We start from the raw sequence: 10612 nt of genomic DNA, 5'->3' as shown, positions 1-10612 counted from the left end.
GGGGCGGGGAGGCCGGGTGTGCAGAGCTGCGGGAGGGGGCGGGGAGGCCGGGTGTGCAGAGCTGCGGGAGGGAGGCGGGGAGGCCGGGTGTGCAGAGCTGCGGGAGGGGGCGGGGAGGCCGGGTGTGCAGAGCTGCGGGAGGGAGGCGGGGAGGCCGGGTGTGCAGAGCTGCGGGAGGGGGCGGGGAGGCCGGGTGTGCAGAGCTGCGGGAGGGAGGCGGGGAGGCCGGGTGTGCAGAGCTGCGGGAGGGGGCGGGGAGGCCGGGTGTGCAGAGCTGCGGGAGGGGGCGGGGAGGCCGGGTGTGCAGAGCTGCGGGAGGGGGCGGGGAGGCCGGGTGTGCAGAGCTGCGGGAGGGGGCGGGGAGGCCGGGTGTGCAGGCCTACGAGAGAGGTAAGGGACTGCAGGCCTTTCACTCATGTAGGTAACTATTATCCCGAGTTGACTTCTGGCGCCACATGACGTGTCATCATTTGTCGATGAGCCACTGGTACCCTGGATGCCAACTTCTGCGTAAGGAACGTGCCTGAGGAACCTGTGAATCCCGCAGGGGGTGAGCGGAGCGTCATTCCTCTGTGATATGGATAAAAGTTCAGTTGATCTTATTTTTTTATTCCCTCTTGAGTTGAAAATTTAGGACGTATCCTTTATTATCCTCATGAACAAAACTATTTCCCCTTTAATTTGGGCTTCCTCCCTGAGATTTTCTCTCAGTGTTTTAATAATCTTTTGTGAGGAACCATAGAATAAATGGAAGAGTGGGAGGCTCAGCTTTTAGAATCATCAAATTCTGGTAAGATTAAAGTAGTTCTTTTTCATCTCATCAGAACTGTATAGATAGCTTGGATAGCAGAATACATCATCCCCGACGACTTGTCTTATTCACGGTCTCATCTAGGTAAGAATTAGGTTTTTGGGTCTTTTGTTTTTTTGTTTTTTTAATTTCTGTCAGGCAAAGTGGCTAATGTCTTAGTGGATTTTGGTTTGGTCTTTTTACCTTCAAACATTTTGCTAAAGAAAACTTACCATCAGAAATGCAAGTCCATCAAATGCATTACCATCAAGAAATGCACAAAGTAAAAGCACATGGTCGTTTTGGGGTACATGTTCACATATAACATTGTGCTTATTAGCATTAAAGGGGTATTTGAAATCACTGACACTGGGATAGAATTTTGCTACAAAGAAAGCATTGCAACTGGTTGGTTAAAATATTTTTTTTTAAAAGTGCTTGAAAAAATCATGGGGCGCCTGGGTGGCTCAGTCAGTTCACCTGCCTTGGGCTCAGGTCGTGAGCTCAAGGATCCTGGGATAGAGCCTGGAGTGGGGGCTCCCTGCTGCAGGGCAGTCTGCGTCTCCCTCTGTCTCCCCCACCTCCCTCTCCCACTCTTTCAAATGAAATATTTTTTAAAATATTATGAGGATAGAGGCACTTGGGTGGCTCAGTGGGTTAAGCCTCTGAGTCTTGGTTTTTGCTCAGGTCATGATCTCAGGTGGTGAGATCTAGCCTCACCTGGAGCTCCCTACTCAGTGGGGAGTCTGCTTGAGATTCTCTTCCTCTCCCTCTCCATCTCCCCCTCCTAGCTTGTGCTCCCACCCTTTCTCTCTCAAATAAATCAATAAATCTTCAAAAAAAATTATGATGTACACAATTGAAAGTAGAGCTCACAAGATAATTTAATTTAAATTAATGGCATTAGACTTTTAATAAATACTTATTACCAGGCAATGTGTTAGATAGTTGAGAGAGACCTACACTCTGCTTCCAAATAGCCTGTAGTTTAGAGAACTAGCAAACTGCTAACTCTTATACCATGTGATAAAAACAACCAAAATGCTATTGAGCATGTATGGGACAGTGAACACCCCTTTTAAGGACCATGGAAGCCTTTCTAGAGAATGTGACCTCAAGAAAGTGAAGCGTACAGGTGACAGAGCAGACTCTAAACAAAAAAGAAAAAAGGATGTAAATATGCCAGGAGATCTGAAAAGGTTAAAGGTGTTTTAGCACCAGCAGAGCATATTATAGGGATGATGGTGGCAAGTGGTATAAGATGGAATTCCTTTATTATGTTTGTACTGTTAGATTCTGAAAATTGCTGTATCAAAGTACAAGGTAAATAGTATAATGCAATCTTAGATTAGGAAGAAATTTTAGACACTTTTACTAGTTCCGTGTATTGGACATGTTGTCTGACACATCACTAATAGATGATCATTAAACCTCTCCTTAAATAATTACACTCAGAAGGAAGTCACTGTCTCTTAGGCAATGCATTCCATTGCTGGACACCACACTTAGTCATAAGTATTTCTTTAGGACCTCCCATGTGTCTCAGTCCATGACAGGTGTTAGTCTATCTACATAAAGCTTTTAGTTAAAGGTGACATAGACAAGTCATCAAATAATGCAGAGTAGCACATGCTATTTTTAAAAAGAGTTTATTTGTTTATTTATTTTGAGAAAGAGAAAGCGAGCATGAGCAGGGGGAGGGGCAGAAAGAGAGGGAGAAGGAAAAATGGGCTCCATACTGAGTGTGGAGCCGGACACTGGCTAGATCTCAGGACCCTAAGATCATGACCCCAGCTGAAGTCAGATGCTAAACCTACTAAGCCACCTTGATGCCCCAGTGCGTCGATGCCTTCGATGCCCTATTTCTAGTTTATGTTAAAAATTCTTATGTGTCAGGCACTACTTATTTTATTTTTGATTTTTTTTACTGCAGTAAAATACACATTAACATGAAATTTACCATTTTAACCATTTTTAGTGTAAAATTCAGTGGCAGTTGCATTCACAGTATTGTAGAATTGTCACGACTGTTTGCATAAGTGACACCATTGTAAATGCTTGGAAAATATTAACTCATTTAAATCATAAACACCTTAAGAAACAGACACTATGATTATCTCTGTTTTACAGGTGCAAAACTCAGAAAAAGTCACATAATTTGTCTAAAGTCACCAGCTTGTATGAGGTAGAGCTAGTTTTTGAACCCAAGTGACTAAAATGGAAGTACAGAGAAAGAGCATGTGAAGGCATCTGGTTTGGTTTGTGTAGGAAGAGGTTGGATTTGCTGAAAAGGTTCTGCAAATATTCAGTTCTTGTGATATGTCACTGAATTGGTCCACATCATGTACTTCATAAAGAAACATTTAAAATGCATTACTTTGTAAAATATATTTATTTATTTATTTTTAAAAGATTTTATTTATTTATTCATGAGAGACACAGAGAGAGAGAAGCAGAAACACGGGCAGAGGGAGAAGCAGGCTCCATGCAGGGAGCCTGACGTGGGACTCGATCCCGGGTCTCCAGGATCAGGCCCGGGGCTGAAGGCGGCGCTAAACTGCTGAACCACCCGGGCTGCCCTCGTAAAATATATTAAAAAAATTTTTTTTAAAGAAGCATGTAATATTTGAGGATTATTTAATCATTGTTTAACTTTTTATGTATTAAAAATCATAGATTCTATGTCAGTACTGTAGGGCCCAAGAGCAGGCTGCCTCAAGATGTGCCACTTTGGCATGAAGACTATTTTGAGTTAAAAAGCAATCAAAACCCAGCAGATTCAGGAAAAACTCTTTACCTCCCCACAACTAGGAGGTATCTAAAAATAGTGTAGACAGAAGACTGCTCCAGGAAGAGAATTACTGCTATAGATGAGTAAGATTAGCACATTATACTACGAACTAGTTTTGATGGAGAGGGAGGGACGTAGCAAGGTCTCCTTGGTCAGAGTCTTCTATGTCCCATTGTTCCTGAAAGGGCCAGCAAACATTTATCAAACATTTACTCTTTTTCATTGTCCTGCGAATTGCATTCCTTCTCTTTGAGATCCCAGATTTCTGTCTCCTTCAGCTTAGTTCGGAATGACTTCATATATACCTCATTTTGCTTGACTGTCTTTGGAATTTCCATATCTGTTTAGATTCCCCATACATGAAAAATTAAGTTTGTCTCCTCTTGAAAGACTATCCAGTGGGGAAAAAAACAATTTCTTCAATAAATGGTGCTTGGAAAATTGGGCAGCCACGTGCAGAAGAATGAAGCTGGACCATTTTCTTACACCATATACAAAGATAAAGTCAAGGGGGATCCCCAGGTGGCTCAGTGGCTTAGCGCCTGCCTTTGGCCCAGGGCACAATCCTGGAGACCCGGGATCGAGTCCCACATCGGGCTCCCGGCATGGAGCCTGCTTCTCCCTCTGCCTGTGTCTCTCTGCCTCTCTCTTTCTCTCTCTCTGTGTCTATCATAAATAAATAAATCTTAAAAAAACAAAAAACAAAGATAAAGTCAAAATGGGAGAAAGTCAAAATATGAGACAAGAATCCATCAAAATCCTAGAGGAGACCACAGGCAACACCCTGTTTGAACTTGGCCACAGCAACTTCCTGCAAGATACATCCAGGAAGGCAAGGGAAACAAAAGCAAAAATGAACTATTGGGACTTCATCAAGATAAAAAGCTTCTGCACAGCTAAAGAAACAGTCAACAAAACTAAAAGACAACCTACAGAATGGGAGAAGGTATTTGCAAATGACATATCAGATAAAGGGCTAGTTTCCAAGATCTATAAAAGAACTTATCAAACTTAACGGCAAAGAAACAAACAATCCAATCATGAAATGGGCAAGAGCCATGAACAGAGATCTCACAGAGGAAGACCTAGACGTGGCCAACAAGCACATGAGAAAACGCTCCGCATCACCGGCCATCAGGGAAATACAAATCCAAACCACCATGAGATACCACCTCACACCAGTGAGAATGGGGAAAATTAACAAGACGGGAATCAACAAATGTTGGAGAGGATGTGGAGAAAGGGAACCCTCTTACACTGATGGTGGGAATGTGAACTGGTGCAGCCGCTCTGGAAAACTGTGGAGGTTCCTCAAAGAGTTAAAAATAGATCTGCCCTACAACCCAGCAATTGCACTGCTGGGGATTTACCCCAAAGATACAGATGCAGGGAAACGCCGGGACACCTGCACCCCCATGTTTCTAGCAGCAATGTCCACAGTAGCTCCTGGGGAAGGAGCCTCGGTGTCCATCAACAGATGAATAAAGAAGATGTGGTCTATGTGTACAATGGAATATTCTTCAGCCATTAGAAACGACAAATACCCACCATTTGCTTTGACGTGGATGGAACTGGAGGGTATTATGCTGAGTGAAGTAAGTCAATCAGAGAAGGACAACAATTATATGGTTTTATTCATACGGGGAATATAAAAAATAGTGAAAGGGATTAAAAGGGAAAGGAGAGAAATGAGTGGGAAATATCAGGGAGGGAGACAGAACATGAGAGACTCCTAACTCTGGGAAAGGAACAAGGGGTGGTGAGGAAGGGGAGGAGGGCGGGGGTTTGGGGTGACTGGGTGATGGGCACTGAGGGGGCACTTGAGGGGATGAGCACTGGGTGTTATGCTATATTTTGGCAAATTGAACTCCAATAAGAAATTATACAAAAATGTGTAATTTTGGAAAACGCAAAAAAAAAAAAATTTAGGGAAACAGTACTCTAATTCTACACTCTGATATTGATGAAAACTAGCAAGTTTTAAAAAAACCTTTTTAATGTGCACGTGAGAATGATCATGCAAAAAAGGCTAAAGATACTGATATGTATTATTTTGTTGTCCATAGAGTTGTTATTGGGGGAGACATAATGTTTTTTTTTTTTTTAATTTTTTTTATTTATGATAGTCACAGAGAGAGAGAGAGAGGCAGAGACATAGGCAGAGGGAGAAGCAGGCTCCATGCACCGGTAGCCCGACATGGGATTCGATCCCGGGTCTCCAGGATCGCGCCCTGGGCCAAAGGCAGGCGCCAAACCGCTGCGCCACCCAGGGATCCCCATAATGTTTTTTACTTTACTCTTACTCTTTCACTTTTTTATCAGTCTTCACTTGATTGATCTTTTCTGTAATTCAAAAATTCAAATTATGATAATGGTGCATGAGAAATGTTATAAGAAAAGACCAAAATGGTGGTACATATAAAAGGCACCATTTGAAAGTGGAAAGATAGACTTTAGTTCATTAAAATGTAAAGAGAGGACAACTGAGAAAGGTATTTGATAAATAAATGTCAAAGGATTAAAATCACCAGTGTGCCATTAAGGCACATTTAGAAATCATTTAAAATTCTTAAGAAAATGAATAGGACCATTAGAAAAATAAATGAAGGAGATAAGCAGGCAATTGACAAAAGAAAAGAAAAGAAAAGCCAGGAACTGTACTGGAAATTTCATGCTGCATAAATTATTTTCACATATAGATATGATGTACTGTATATAACCAGCTTCCAGGATGAGTTTGGGCCTCAGAAACTAAAATATAATTGGCTTCTCTCTAAAAGTCAAAGCCATAAAACTGAATATAAATCTAGTAATATTTATATGAAATTTTGAATCTTAAATTTACATTAGTTCTGTATCTTGAGGTCAGTATTTATTTAGAGTGGTCATATTTATGCAATAACTCCTAGGAATCCTTATCCGAAGGACAGCATTCTCTCACACTAGCTTAATAACTCTCAAAATTATATTTGTAAATCTGAATGCAATTTATAAAAATATGTCTAAACTTTCTAGTAGTTCAAGAAATGAAAATTTTAATAGCATCTACCTCACAGGATTATTAAGAGGATTATATAATTATTATATGTGAAGCACTTAGTACTTGGCACATTGTAAACCTTGCTGAGGTATTACTATTATTAAATTAATGCTATTAATAACTGCTATCTCATTTTTACTTATATTTTTACTTATAGTCACAAGGACTAAAATCTTTAACCCTTAGCATGGTGTCAGACACATTATGCATTTTTAATACATATTTAATTATTTTGATAAGGAGCAAATCCAACGTGTGCAGATGAGTTCTTAGCATTTTTTGACAGAGCATTGGCAAATGGTATTTGGCTTTCCTGAGGAAAAATGGGAATTGTACAGGGAGTGATTATTATGGGATTTGTTTTTTTCTTTTGCTGCCGTGTATGAACCTGCATAGATTTAATTCCAGAATATATTACCTGGTTTTGACTAAGGCAACCATTACAAAATGATCATATGTCTTGCTGACAGGAAATTGCAGATTAATTATAGTTGTAAAGACACAAGTACAAACAGCAGCAGTTGATTCATACCATCTTCCTGAAATAAACCTCTCTTTAGCACTTATTTTTATTATTTATTATTTTTATATATTATTTATTTATTATTATGTCACCGCTTTCAGGTTCAATTTTTGTGTATTTAAAATATATATTGCTCTATGAAAAGTACACATAATACATGTAATTAAATGACACATGTATACTTTTGATTCACGTATAGGGTCACCAGCTTCTGGATTTGTTAGGGAATGCCCTGTTATTTTTTTTTTTTTAAAGATTTTACTTTATTTATTCATAGAGACAGAGAGAGAGAGAGTGAGGCAGAGACACAGGCAGAGGGAGAAGCAGGCACCACACAGAGAGCCTGACATGGGACTCGATCCCGGGTCTCCAGGATCACTCCCTGGGCTGCAGGCGGCGCTAAACCGCTGCGCCACCAGGGGGAATGCCCTGTTATTGTGTTTAGTGTGCTTTTCTATGTCCTGGAAAACTCCTCAGTCCCAGGCAAACCAGGACTGTTGACCACCCTACAATATATATATTTTTTTATGTTCGGGATGCATAATCAAAAAACTATAGAGACTACTGTTTAAACCATCTGTTCATGATCCTTCCCAGGGGGTAAGAATGAGATAAACCTGGCCCAGATATCTGATTACTTTACCTCCAAGTGATTAACCAAATTTGTGGAAATTTCAAACATAGCCTAGTAAGACGAGAGGATCCCCCGCAAAACAATTCACTGTTTAAATACTGAGTTAACTGCCCTTAGTGATTTGAAAAGGCCAAACCCAGAGCAGTTTGTGTCGGAATTGCAAACTGAATGAAATAGGAGGGTTACTTAAGACCTCTATTGTTCTTACAAGATCTTCTCAGAATAAAAGAATTGCTAGTGATGTCAGGCCTCCCAACATGCCCTAGGAAGAGTCTGTTATTTATGATCATAGGAATAGAAAAGACAACCCCTTGACCCAGAAGTTTTTCTTCTTGCCAATGAGGGGACCCTACAAAATAAGGCCGAGGTAGGCACTTCACCCACCTAGCCTCCGTTCACAACTTCAGCAGAGAGAACTCTGCAAATAGAGACCCCCTTTTCTGAGAACTACAACTACGTGCGAGTTCCCACAGTAGTGCCGATTTAAAATGCTGAGAAATATTTCTTCAAAATCAGAGGATAGAATCCTATAAAAATTCATTTTTTATGTGTTCTGTAGAATTTAAGTTAATCTGATTTAAGGAAACATGCTTTTGGATGAATAAGGTGTCTGAAGAAGATAAGGAGGTGATTATATTAAAAATCAGGATATTTTAATTATTCATGAAAAAGTGTGATTTAAAAAAATCTTGTGAAGACAACACAGTAGTAAAAAATACAAAGTGTATGTATATGTGTCAGTTTACCTTTAGCCTGTTTCAAACTGCAAGCTAAGGAGTAATGAATTATGGATTTGAATTTTTAAAAAATATTTATTTATTCATGATAGAGAGAGAGAGAGAGGCAGAGACATAGGCAGAGGGAGAAGCAGGCTCCATGCAGGGAGCCCGACGTGGGATTCGATCCCTGGTCTCCAGGATTGTGCCCTGGGCCACAGGCAGGCGCTAAACTGCTGCGCCACCCAGGGATCCCTGGATTTGAATTTTTACAGTGCAATAGTTAAATAGCAATAGTTTACTAAAAATATAACAGTTCCACATACATGACGGCACATAGTGTGATGGTTAATTTTATGCGTCACTGTAGCTAGACTATGGTGGCAAGTGTTTGATGAAACACTAATCTAGCTTTTGCTGTGAAGGTGTTTAGATATTGTTAAATTTACCATCAGTTGACTTCAAGGCAGATTGCCCTCCATAATGCGGGTGGGCTGCATCTAATCAGTTGAAGGCATTTGGAGCAAAGACTGCCATTTCCTGAAGAAGGAAATCCGATTGCAAAATAGAAATGCCGCCTCATTTCCAAGACTGCAAACTCAAGGCTGCAACAGCAATTCTTACTTGAATCTCTACCCTGCCAGATGCAGACTTGCCAGCTTACAACTGTGTGAGCCAGTTCCTTAAAACCTCCTCTCTCTCTGTCTCTGTCTGTGTCTCTCTTTTTGTTGGTGCTTTTCTGGAGAATCCTGACTGATACAAACAGATTTGAAATATAAAATCACTTGGCTTTTTTTTTTTTCTTTTTTAAAGAATAGCAACAATCATCCAGCTATTGTGGACATTCTTAGGTATTTGGCAATATAAACAAAACAACACTTATTCATGAAAAAATACATTTAGGGGCACCTGGGGGGTTCCATCAGTTAAGTGTCTGACTCTTGTCCCTACTCAGGGTCATGAGATCAAGCCCTGCATCAGATCCTGTGCTGAGCATGGAGCCTGCTTAAGATTCTCTCCCTCTGCCCCTCCCCTGTTTGCTCTCTCTCTTATAAAAAAAACTCTGTTTAAAAATACATTTTAAGGGCAGCCTGAGTGGCTCAGTGGTTTAGTGCCACCTTCAGCCCAGGGCCCGATCCTGGAGACCCAGGGTCGAGTCCCATGTCAGGCTCCCTGCATGGAGCCTGCTTCTCTCTCTGCCTGCATCTCTACCTCTCTCTCTGTAGCTGTCATGACTAAATAAATAAAATCTTTAAAAAGTATATTTTAAAATGGTTTTTAATATTTATAGTTGAGGAAGTTGGTGATTATTTTAGTTGAGAAGCAAAAGATCTACGTAGTTTAGCCCGTGGAAGTCAACAATTCAACATAGCTGATTGTTAAAACTGAATTGAATAATGTGGGTTTTTGTTTTTGTTTTTTGTCTTCAGATGAAAGAAATGCCAGAATTGGCTGGCTCTCTGGTTTGTAGAGGTGTTGTTGACTATACTACAGTTGTATAGATTTTAAAAGTCATACCATCTGTATCCTGTTATTTTATACACAGCACATTTTAAAATAAAATTTCCTAATAGAGGGGACGCCTGGTGGATCAGTGGTTTAGCCTCTGCCCAGGGTGTGATCCTGGAGACCCGGGATAGAGTTTCGCGTTGGGCTCCCCGCATGGAGCCTGTTTCTCCCTCCTTCTCTCTCTCTCTCTCTCTCTCTCTCTCATGAATAAATGAGTGAGGTCTTTAAGGAAAGAAGAAAAAAAAATCTCCTAAAAGAGCATACATTTACCTTTCAAAGGTTTAAAATTTAATTGATTTCCCTTTTGGTTTAATCTGTTCCCATCCATTTCCTCAACTGTTGACATGACATTACACGATATCCGAAACTTTCCTTAATAATAACATTTTACCTCTGAATAATGTTGATGGTTTCCATAAAGGAACCTGTGGCATATAAGGAAAATATCCAGTATCTGAAATGTTCTTTATGTCTACTTTATATCAATCTAGAAAATTAGAGAATGAGACTCTATTTTTTTTTTTTTTGACATTTATTTATTTGACAGAGAGGGAGAGAGAGAGTGTGCACAAGCAGGGGAGCGGCGGGCATGGGGGGAGAAGCAGCCCA

The 10612-nt window shown here is 40.5% G+C and overlaps 1 protein-coding gene across 8 annotated transcripts in view; it reads left to right on the top strand.

Annotated features, from left to right (window-relative positions):
- The window catches only part of CAPS2 (calcyphosine 2), an 84831-nt gene that overhangs the window by 279 nt on the left and 73940 nt on the right, over window positions 1-10612 (top strand). For 2 of the 8 annotated variants that reach the window (XM_025476546.3, XM_035695931.2), the window contains exons 2-3: window positions 422-550; window positions 825-895. The gene's annotated coding sequence lies outside the window, so the exon portion shown is untranslated. Of the gene's footprint in view, window positions 1-359; window positions 588-824; window positions 896-10612 lie in introns of those variants that run through there. The other 6 variants (XM_025476555.3, XM_025476550.3, XM_025476554.3 and 3 more) reach the window with 4 other exon arrangements.

This window comes from Canis lupus, chromosome 10 (genome assembly GCF_003254725.2).
Source record: "Canis lupus dingo isolate Sandy chromosome 10, ASM325472v2, whole genome shotgun sequence".
Taxonomy (NCBI): domain Eukaryota; kingdom Metazoa; phylum Chordata; class Mammalia; order Carnivora; family Canidae; genus Canis; species Canis lupus.
Note: the sequence above shows the minus strand (reverse complement) of the source record. Positions and strands in the feature narration are given on the sequence as shown.